The following is an 11,285-nucleotide window of genomic DNA, read 5'->3' on the forward strand; positions in this document are numbered from 1 at the left end:
TTACAAATTGTAAATAGGCACGATGTAAAATGTTTCTGCTAAGCTTTGGCAAACCCTGACTCTGGCAGTAGGCTTTTGGGATGAGCCTGCATAGCACTGGTGGAAGACAACAGCACTTTGGACACTAAGGCTTGGTGGATTTAGAAGCGGGATTTCACGAAAATGAAGAGCAAAGGACCCAACTGCACAATATTCTTTATGACTGAGGGAGGCTCAGAAGAGTCAGATCTTAAACAGGAATTTTAATGTTAGTCTCATTTTTAGTACAGCCTATTCTTTACATTCATCTGCTTTTCACGTTGAAAGAGTGATCTGAGCTTTGAGATTTACATTCAGCAGTAACATTACCACAATATTCCAGAGAGAAAGATTCTGATAGCATACTATTTAAATCCTATCATAGTTTAAAAATAAATAAATCACACCTGCACTAACTTTATACATGAATAATTACTTTTTTGCCTTTTACACCCACTGCCCCCAGATGACTGTGTTACCAGCTCTAGGTTGGCAAGAAATAGTATTCCTCATTGCCTCCTGAGCCATGGCATAATGTGACTGCGACTACTTTTTTCTTCTGCCAGAAAGATACCTACATTTTTTCCTTCTAATATTAATAACCTTTTCTTTTTCCTCCTCTGCACATGATGTATCTTATCGGTTTGTTCTACTTGTCCTTAGCTCAGGTTCCATCAGTTTGGAAGACAACATAAAGGATGACTTAGTTTCTCAAATCGATACCTGTACAGACCCCACTACTTATGTAGGGAGGAATGAGTTAGAAAAAAAAAAAAAAATCTCTCTTATTCATTGTCCTATTAAACATTTATTGATTCTACAAACTTCAAGAACCTAAGAGATACTCAAACCACTAGTCACAGTCACTACTACTTTCATGCTGACTACTTGCCTCTAAACCAAGTAGCCTGTTCAATACTTGCTAGTGCTGATGTTCCCCCACCACGAGTCACCCCGGTAGTCATGACATCTCCCAAAAAGATTATTACAGCTTTGCAAAATCATTGGAAGACTTGACAGAATGGCTTTTCAGAGTGCATTATTAAGTGGGATAGTAGTAATCATTTCAGTCTCTCTGTTCTGAACTAATACAGATGACAAAACATTCAGTCATACCTGGTTTTGTATTGAGCATAGTTACCATGGTAATATCCAAATAAAAAAATCTATTCTGCAAACATTTTTAGCAATCTTGTAACTTCACTCTATTGCAAATGAGACAAATGGGCAGCTGTAGTGCAAATTACCAAGAGTAATCATTTTTAAGTGTCTATCCCATCCAAGTAGTATTATTTGGCAGTGCAATCTACAGATCTTTTTGTTACCAAAAGATAGGTATTTTTTTTCCCCCCTCTAAACCCACTTTATCTGCCTCACATAAGTTGCTGCGAGGTTACTATTTTTATCTAACATACGCAAGTATACATTTCATAAACAAAATGCCAGAGTTCAGAAATAGATATTTATTATTTCTTTTGCCCTAATACCTTCTTCACCATTTAGCAGGGAAACTTTTGTCTTAGTCATCTTGACTATCTTGATCTTTGCTACAAGGGCAGCTGAGCTCGGAGCCCAGCCCCTGCCCAGGCTGGGAGGGCACGCAACCTTCTTCAACACTCACCCAGCTTGGTCAGGTCTTACCAGGCTTAACAGAGCAGCTGTTTGTTAGCTCCAGGTCAGGAACAGAAGGAATCTACCATCACCCCAGGCCAGTAAAGATGTGCATCTCTCAAATCAAGCATGTTCAGGCTATAATAAATCAGTATCCAGTGACAGAGAATTAAAAGCAATCAAATCTATGAAGCCAAGGCTGTTGAATGAGTTCTCAAACTCAAGCACGTCTTACCAGCTAAGAGATGTCTTTGAATTTAATTGCAAATCCATTTTTAAAGCAGAGGCTTTGGCCTAGCTGCAGGAGCAATACCTCCCCGATACACCCTCTGCTCCATGCACAGTCAGTGCTTCTCTCTAGCAAGCCATCGAGATACCTACCCTTGGCACACGCAGCAACTGCTGAGTCAGCAGCCTCTAGTACCAGACCAGCATCAACACACCAGAGCTATTACATCCTGAATTAGCCCTGTCTAGACATTTCTAGATAGATGCATATGCCCGTGGTGTCTAACTGCCACACATCAGTGTGCTATACAGGAGGAGCAGTCTCGTCTGGACTATCCCATACCACCTCTTTCAGGGCTTATGGCATATGGAGCCTCCTGTCTTTCTCGACTGTTTTCTTTCAGCTCTCAGTTATTTCAAGTTATTTTTGACAGTCTGAGTAAGAAATAACCTGATTTTTCTCCCAGGGTAAAGCCGTTTTTTTGGCAGAATTGCTACAAGCAAAAAGAATATGTGAGCAGCTTCACTCTCAAAATATACACACAGTATTAATCAAATTAATAATGCCCTGAAACCCACCTTGCTCTACAGATACCCTGGACCAGGACAAAAAATTTAAACTGAAAATTTTAAATTGAGATGGCCCTAAGGCATATAGATCTCAAACCGCATCACAGTCTGAACTTTTTCTCCTCATTTCCCTGCCCCCCCCCCCCCCCCCCCCAAAAAACCCCCCCCAACAAACCAGTTGATACTCATTTTTTCCACTCTGGTTTGGTCATAGCACAGCAGCTGGCTGACAAGGTTAGAGTTTGTCATTTCACTAGAAAGATGGACTATAAACAACTTAAGGTGGATTTGTCCTTCTGAGAAAGCACTCGGGACAAGCTGGACAAGAGACTTTTACCTTCTCTCCAAGCTGGGAAGCATGAAAGAATAAGCCTGAAACCACTGCGGCCATCTACCTGATCAAGTTTCCTTAACCTAATTCTCTCACTCGTATGTTAATTGGTAAGTGACACTGTTCCCTGTTAGACAAAATTCCTGAACTCTTTTCTGGGCTACTTTGTGCTCAGATTTTCTCAGTATTTTGCTGTTGCTGAGGTCAGGCAATTTTATTATCACAGTACCATTTGCCACCCTGTCTCCCACCCCATTTCTGGAAGTTTACTAAAAGTTTTGTGCTTACCTGGGATCATCATCAGTAAGATATATACCCCCTCCCCCCCCCGACTCATCAGTGCGCATTACCCCAGCAAGAGAGTGCTCTTTTTAAAGGATTATTTTCCTTTCCTCATCACTTAAGAGTCAGGAGATTTCCTTCTTGCCTACTGAGACACAAGCTCCTATCAGAAAATCTCTTCCTCACTACAATGAGGGCTTTTTCTTTTCCCACAGGGATTTGACTATCAACATTGAAACTACAAGGAGCTGCAATGGATCACAACACAAATTCATGAGATGTGCAGCTCTTGAAAAAGGCCTAAATTAAGGTCAGAAGCAACAGACTAGTTTCTTTGACAAAGTTTGTACCAGTTTGTAACAAACAAACAAGACTTGGCAAGGAACAGTTAGAAAAACAACTTTTTTTTTTTTTTAAAGAAAGCAACTTTGCAAAATTACCTAGCTTTGCCAGAGGCTCAGAACTCTGTTTTTCAACAGGCTCCAAAGTTAATTGTTGCTGTTTCTTTGGTTTAATGCCATAGAAGAGATTAATGTATAGGGGAAGAGGAGGATCGGTTATGATGCCACTGCTATTTTGGAAGCACTAGAAAAACCCAAACAAACCATGCTACATGCTACCCATACAAATTCAAATATAAGGCAAGAGCCTCAGGCAGCCACCATCTCACCCAGCCTGTCTTTCAAGTAGCCTCTTACCCATCTGGTCAGGCAAGCATCCTTATCTATAGCAAAATGCCACGCAAGCCACCAGACTCCAGGTGTACCCAGGCCACCCATAAGGCCACCAATTCCCATGAGAACAGCAGAAAAGTCTTCTCAGGGATCCTCCACACAACCCCAACCATCCCAACCCACCAGAGATGCTGGATTTCCTTACCACCACCCTCCCCATTCAGAAGTGGGTTTATGTCACACATGCCTCCTGCTTTACCTGCACCCCCCCGGCCGCAGCATCTCCCGTCAACTTCTCCAACCCACGCTTCTTCCATAAAGAGTTAACAGGGCTGAAGTGAGGGCCCACTGACACCAAGTATCATGTGTCCCTCCTTGGGTAGGGATGCTAACATCCTCCTTGTTTAATGAATTATCTAACAAGCTGTCAGCACTCAAGCTGTGATGAGTTTTATGCCAACAGCACCACTTGATGAGATTTTTAAGATCGTGCCGAAAGACTGAAGTCCGAGTCTGAAGATGAAGCAATGGACTCTAACCTTTCTGATGGGTAATTTGAGCAAATCCAGGCACAAAATACATCACCCCTGAACAGGCTCCTCAGCCCCTTCCTGCAGCTCCCAGCCTGGCTTCCCACTAGAGGTCACTGCAAAACCCATTTTAATTTCCAGTTTGAAGTTTCCACGGATTATCCAACAGACAGTTTCTCCCCTCCAAAAATTACTTTCTCGGGTTGGACTCCAATTGCCACCGACTCCCACACGGTGCCAGCTCTTTCTCCCCCTCTGCCCAGCTGTCAAAGACAACAACAACAAATATTTTCCCGTGATTGCTTCTCTGCATAAACAACTGTCAACAGAACAAAACCCCGCCATTTGGGTAGCCAGTGATCTAGGAGCAGCAGCAACTGACCTCTCAGTTCTGTTCAACCACCCTCCAGATGATGCTTTCAATCCTGTAAAAAGCTCCGTATTTAAGAAGCTTCACACTCAAGTCCAACCTCACTGACTAACAAAGGTGTCCTCCTAAAGAGACTCATAGCAAGGTCATGGTCTACAGAAGAGGAATAACCCTTCCTGCACCACAAAATACCTTTACCTGGTCTTACAACAACACAAAGAAGTTAAGGTAGCTTACCTCGTGGCTCAGAGTTACTGAGGAAAACAAGCAAACAGTAGGATCCGGGAAGCTGATTCGGGCAAAGGCATTTCTGACTTATCCTCAGCTAATAAATACTGATTATGAACAAGAATATTCAAAAATCAACCCCCCTCAATTTATATTTCCATAGAGAACTGGAAGGAAAGACCTGTTTAACAGAACCATCCGTTTCCCAATGGAAGCAGGTTTTGGTAATGGAAAGATAATTCTTACCAACAAGAGCATACTCGTGTTATGACCTCTGCAAAAAAGCTTCCCATTCCCACCCTCTCCAAAACCTAGAGCTTTATCTAACACTGGACGTAGTGATCTTAAAGCACAGTTCAGTCTATTTGTTCAGCTCTGTTTCCAGCTGGCATCCTAGGAAATCTGCTATGATACCAAACATTTATGACCTTTTTGCCTGTTTTTCTATTGTTACACCCCTGAGATATAAGCAAATAAAACTTGTGCCACAGAAATGTAGTGCACTAAGCAGACATCTCTGGAGCCATCCGATTTAAAGTAGGCACAGGATTTAAAATAGACATGAGAGCCTCAGACTTGCTCAGGACAGATGAGCTTGGAGCAACACTGCTAATACAGATTCCTTTAGAACCATCAGAGCTCTGTTTTGGAAATACTCATTTACTGCAAGAGGCAGCGCTCCTTGACCCAGTCCCCGCACCCCTTGTGTGCAACAGGAATTTGCTCATTAAGAGTCCTGAAAACTGGACTGTGGCACTGCAAGGATTACAACAAGGAAACCCCTTAGGCTCTGGCTCCACCTTCCTCCACCTAAGGCTCTCAAGAGAAGTTGGCCAAAAGGGCAGTGACAGTGCTTGACCGTAAAAAGTGGTAAAGAAAGATGTTCTGCAAGAGCCTGCTTGGCAAGGTCAGCGGGACAGCATGGCAGTGACCTCAAGGTCAAGATTACAGCATGCTGTAGGGCTGCTGGAACAGGGCTACAGGCAGCTGCCTGCACAGTGTCTGCTCCAGGAGGAGCCAGGACCCTGACCCTTCATCCCCAAAGAGAATTCAGACCATCAAAGAGCTATATGCTTGGCAATAGGACTTGGAGCAATACGTCACCGCCCAAGAACAACAGTGAGCCCAGGGTGATGGGGAAACACTTTCCTCCTACTGTGGAAACTTTGGCGTGGCTTGTAAGAATTAATCTATTCAGAGTAATTTGCAGATAAACCAGAGTCACACGCAAAACAGATTAAAAGCAGACCAGATCTCCATCAAGTGACCAAGTTACGGTTGTCCAATTGTAGCAAAGCCAACAAAAAGATGAGATGATTTTTAGACATTTCCGTGGGACCGGCCCCTATATCTCTGGAAATCTCTTCCACGTTTATAATGAAACCAAAATGCTATATATTGACTGTGCTTGGAAATGCAGCAGCAGCACCATGGAAAAGGGACATCTCGGGTCTGTAACAAGAAACCTGGGCCATCTTGCACTACCGTACACATTTTTCAAGGCAAGAGAATTCATAAATACAATTATACTGCGGAAAAATTTACACATTGTAACCTAATTTCTTTTCAAAAGAATACAGAGTAAGAGGGGTTTAAGGTTAATCAACAGCCTAGGGAAATGCCAACAGTTCTTAAGGCCTCTTGTCTGTCTCCAGGGCATAGTCTGCTATAGACTTGTTAAAGGGTGACTGTCTGTCTTTCTCAATAGAGGAGAGGTCGAGGTGAACCACTTCACTTTCATAAATCAAAAGAAAGAAAAAAAGTGAGAAAATCTCCAGAGTTCAAACATTTCTTTAAAACCCAAACTTTAAATACTAAATGGGCTTCATGGCTGCCATTTTGAAAAACATTAGTTTGCCAAAGGACCCTTTTGATTTCTATTTGAAATGCGAGCGCTCACAGATAATCCATTGAGAATCAAACCCCCACAAAAGGCTTCCTGAAACAATCGCAGCGCTGGTGAAGGACAACATTTTTGTGCCCAAAATAAAACATTTTAATGCGCTACAATCCATTACACATATATTCCTACATTTCCTTTCAGTAATTATTCATTAGAAAACATTTAACGTCACTGCAGATTTCACACTGGGCAGTCTGCACACAAAGGAGAAGAGTTGGCCCATTTATAAGGGGTTGAGGCCGCCTTTTCTCATCCGAGAAACTCCAAGGCGGTGGGGGCTGCCGGACACAACGGGCAGGCTAAATTGTGCGGTTAACGGTCAAAGCCCCCCTGCCTACTTTGACACTCATTTAAAGATGACGGGGAACAATAGAGATTTGTTCTTAGCAACTCTTTCTTGTTACACGGGGTCTACATCGGCTGTGCCGGGCAGTTCAAGGCATGAAACCGGTGCTGATGTTCGGTTCCACCTGCCATCGCTCACCCTGCTCACTCCTCTCCCCCCCCACCCCCTTCCCCTTTCCCCACTTTAACACAATGAGACAGGTAAAGAATATAATTAAAAAGAGTCCCATTCAGCACGTCAGCTTTAATAAAACAATTGCCTGTCAGGTTAATATGAGCAGCTCAGATTTTGGGTTGGTGCCACTGAGCCTGCTTTTCTGGACCAGGTTAGTAAAAAAAGGCCTCCTCACCCCAAAATTCCCCATTCACCTCCGGGATTCCAGTTGGCGCCACTGCTCCCAGGTTACAGCGCTGTCAGCAGGCACCAATGCATTCAGGCACCTGACCTAAAGCGTAAAACATTTCTTTATAACCTTTTAATTGACAAAGCCATAACAACTGCTAGGAAAGATCCTTTTGCTTTATCAGCTTGTTTTGCATGCAGCAGAGATGCTGCCTGAAACTCTGCTTTTGCCCCTGCACCCCAGACACGCTAGCTTTATGAGTGAGGAAAGCAACAGCAATCACACCTCACTTGGGAAATTTAAGACCATATAAAATCCAGCTACAAATCCCGTCAGGCCAGAACACAGATATTTAAATACTCTCTCAGTCATTGCTTTTTAGATACAAATGCCAGAGTTTTCTTCAGCACTGACATGCTTAGATTTACCGCTGCTGCTGGACCAGAGACAGCTCCTTAATGAATCCTGAATCTTTATTAATTGCAGAACAGGACATCTTATTAGAAAGCACAAATTGCTGATAAGCTCCATAAAATGTATTCCCTAGCTAACAGAGCTCAGGATTTCTAGCTAGAAAGCCAACATTCAGAGTTAAAGCTTCTGGAAATAAGGGAGAGCAGATCTATTCAACTTCTAGGAAAGAGGACAGTCCTTGAGCATCTGATGGTCCACATGTTACCGGGAGAGTAGCATTAAAGAGCAATAAGTTCATGTAATCAAAAGGCTTGCAGATGAACAGCAAGAGACACCTTGCTAAGGTGCCTTCTGTGTTGACCAGAGCACCGCTCAGACCTTGATTTTGCTCTGGTAACTGCAGAGAACACACAGCAGGACAGGGCCACCTCCAGAAAATTTAAAAAAAAAACCCCAACAACAAAACCCCAGCCAAGCTACAGGGAAGATGCAACAGGTATTCCTCTGCCTGGATTAGGTTGCAGTCCCTCTGTATTTACAATTATTGCTTGCTTGGTCTCAACCAGGACTTGGGCTGCTCAGAGAAAGCACATCATTACTTTTGCTTGGCAGAATAAAGGGAGATAGAGAAACCTCTCCTAGCCATGGGGCATTGCAGGCAGGAGGTCCAGCCCTCCAGGCAGGTTGCAGATCTGCACCAGCTGCACAGAAATCTAGAAATCCAACTCTTCACAGTTTGAACACTCTGGTTTTCACAAGCACAAATCTTCAATCTTATGCTAGAATTCCAGATAGGAAAAAAAAAAAAGGCAAAACCTCATGACCCCTCAGTGCAGTGCTAAATTTTACTGAAATACGAGTGAACACACCATCATGGTATTTACAAGTCTTCAGGACAGTCTGAAGAGAGAATGCACAGTTCTGGACACAGCAAGAAGGCCACAGATAAAGTAAGTATTGTTATCACATTTCCCATAGAAATGTTCTAACACAAACCCCGATGATAAAATCCTTTGGACATCTGAAAGTAAAGAGAAGCTGGCCTGTGAAATCACTCGTCTCGAGGGAGGTGACAAGTCAGTGTCAAAATTGAAAGCAGACAAGATGAATGACGTCTGGGACAACAAATTGCTGTCCAAAACAAGATTGCAACTCAAGTTACCGTAGCAAAAGCCAGTCTTTACCTCTGCACAAGAGCCCCCTCCAAAAAATCACAGGCTGCTTTGATAACGACTACAAAACAGTAACTTGCAGAGGCTGCAACACAAGGTCTAATTCACATGAATTATAGCAAAGGTCACCCAAACGTTCACATTAATTTAGAACACGCACTTGCTCTGTGCCTGGTTTGTCAGGCTTGAAATAGCATCAGATGCCAAGACTGCAGTTTTGCACGCACGTAGGAGGAACTCAGAGGGTGCATCCGAAGAGGCTGCAAGCACAGACTCATTACCTGGTTGCAAATTTACTGGGAAGCGTAATACTTCAACAGAGCCTGGAGATGCAGCCACAATGGAGAAGGAACATTCTTGGGAGTAAATAGCAAACCTCCTTTAAATTGATCTAGAAAACATCTTCATCAGACCTTCCTTGTTGTTTTAGCTTTCCTGGGCTCCCTTGCACACAAAGCACTTCACTAACAAGCATCAACATTCAGAAGTCAAGCACAAAGACATTATCAATAGGCCACACAATTGCTTCATTCTGGAAAGTACCACCTGAAGTCCCAAGAGAGCCTCCTGCACCCCACCAGCCAACCAGTCTGACAGAGGGGTTAACAGACCGGATTTGCTTTGCAGCCACCTGCAGCATTAAGCAGCAAACAGTCCGGTGAGACTTAATACAGAGGAAGTATACGTAAAGGAAAGATCGGGTCTTAACTTCAGAAGACATCCCTTTACTACTCCTCACGATACTTTACAGCACACAAAAGCCATTTTTGAGGGTAGGAAGGGTCTGGTCATGGTACCTGTGAGGAACTTCCATCACTACCTGCAGCTCTAAAACCAAGTGAGAGAAAAGGCAAGCTACTCTGTTGTTGACTTGTTACAGTAACAGAGAAGAAGGAAAAGGAAGAAGCACAGTGATCCTTCTTAGGGCATCCAAGTTATTTTTACTCCACAGCAAGTACAAAGAAGTACACAGCAACCACAGAAGTGGTCTCTTCTCCAAGCAGCTGAAAGTCAGTTCCTTCCCTCCTTCTTTGGTCACACCATTCTCTCCAAACCACCCCAGAAACAGTTCTACCTCTCTTCCTTCAAGGAGAAAGAAAATCATTGCCACCCACACCGTGCAAGTCAGGTACCAGTTTACCAAGACAGTTATCCCTCCTCATTAAACAAGAAATTCTCATTTTAAAGCACACGTTAGCACAAAACCTTACAAAGAGCTCTGAACTTACCCCCACTTCTTCCATATTGCTACGAAAAGGTAGCCTACAGCAAGTCAAGCAGGAAAGAGAAAAAAAAAAATTCCCCCCACCTTCTGAAACACAAAACTACCCATTCTCTATATGATATTACCACAGCAGAGCGGGCTGGAGGCAGGGGTGACTCAGCTGTTTGCTCTTATGGTTAAAAGGCTACTGAATGGCTGACACAGGGAAAATTAATCACCTGAAACAGGGAAAACCTGTTAAAATAGGTAAAACAGGTAAGTGAAGAGACATGTTTTGAAGGAGCAGTAAAATGTTAATCGCTTCTTAGACTTAATCCCTAACAAAATAACCACTGTGGTGCAATTGCTGTAAAACCTCTTTATTTTTCCTCTCACAGGAAAGAAGAAAGGAAGTTTTGGTTTAATATACTAGCAGTATTGACAAATAAAACATGATGTTTTCTATGTGAAATTTTTTTTCTTTTATCCTTGTTAAGCACAAATAAAACAGAATATATAGAAATGTATGTTCTGCTACAAGCAAATTTTTGTAGGTAATGCTTTAATTATTTAAAAATAAACCCTCACCAAATAGTATAGGTAATTGCTGTCAGAAATTAGATGGTAACATAATTGCAGGCTAACAAATGTAAGACCAATATATCAGCAGATACTTTTATATTTTACTCTAGTGCATATCAGGAGATGATATGAAATTCTTGGATTTAGGTGCATATCTGAATCCGGAAGTGTTACTATTAAAGTATATATTCCTCACCTTGAAAATTAAATCTATCTAAAATGAACAACTTTCTTTTAAAGAGTTTCATACAAGGACATAAGTAGCTTTATACATTATTTATGCTGGTTTTTATACTTCAAGCTGAATGTTATTTGAGGAAGTAGAAATAACTACAGTGATTTAGAAGTAAATGTTTTACATATAAAATAAAACAGAGTGGGGGGGGGGGGTTGGAGGAAAAGAATGTGTCACCTTTATGAACCCATAAGTCTTTCCTGTAAGAATTCCTCTTCTCACAGAGGACTATTTACAGTGAATG

The sequence above is a fragment of the Buteo buteo genome, chromosome 11, assembly GCF_964188355.1.
Source record: "Buteo buteo chromosome 11, bButBut1.hap1.1, whole genome shotgun sequence".
Taxonomy (NCBI): Eukaryota; Metazoa; Chordata; class Aves; order Accipitriformes; family Accipitridae; genus Buteo; species Buteo buteo.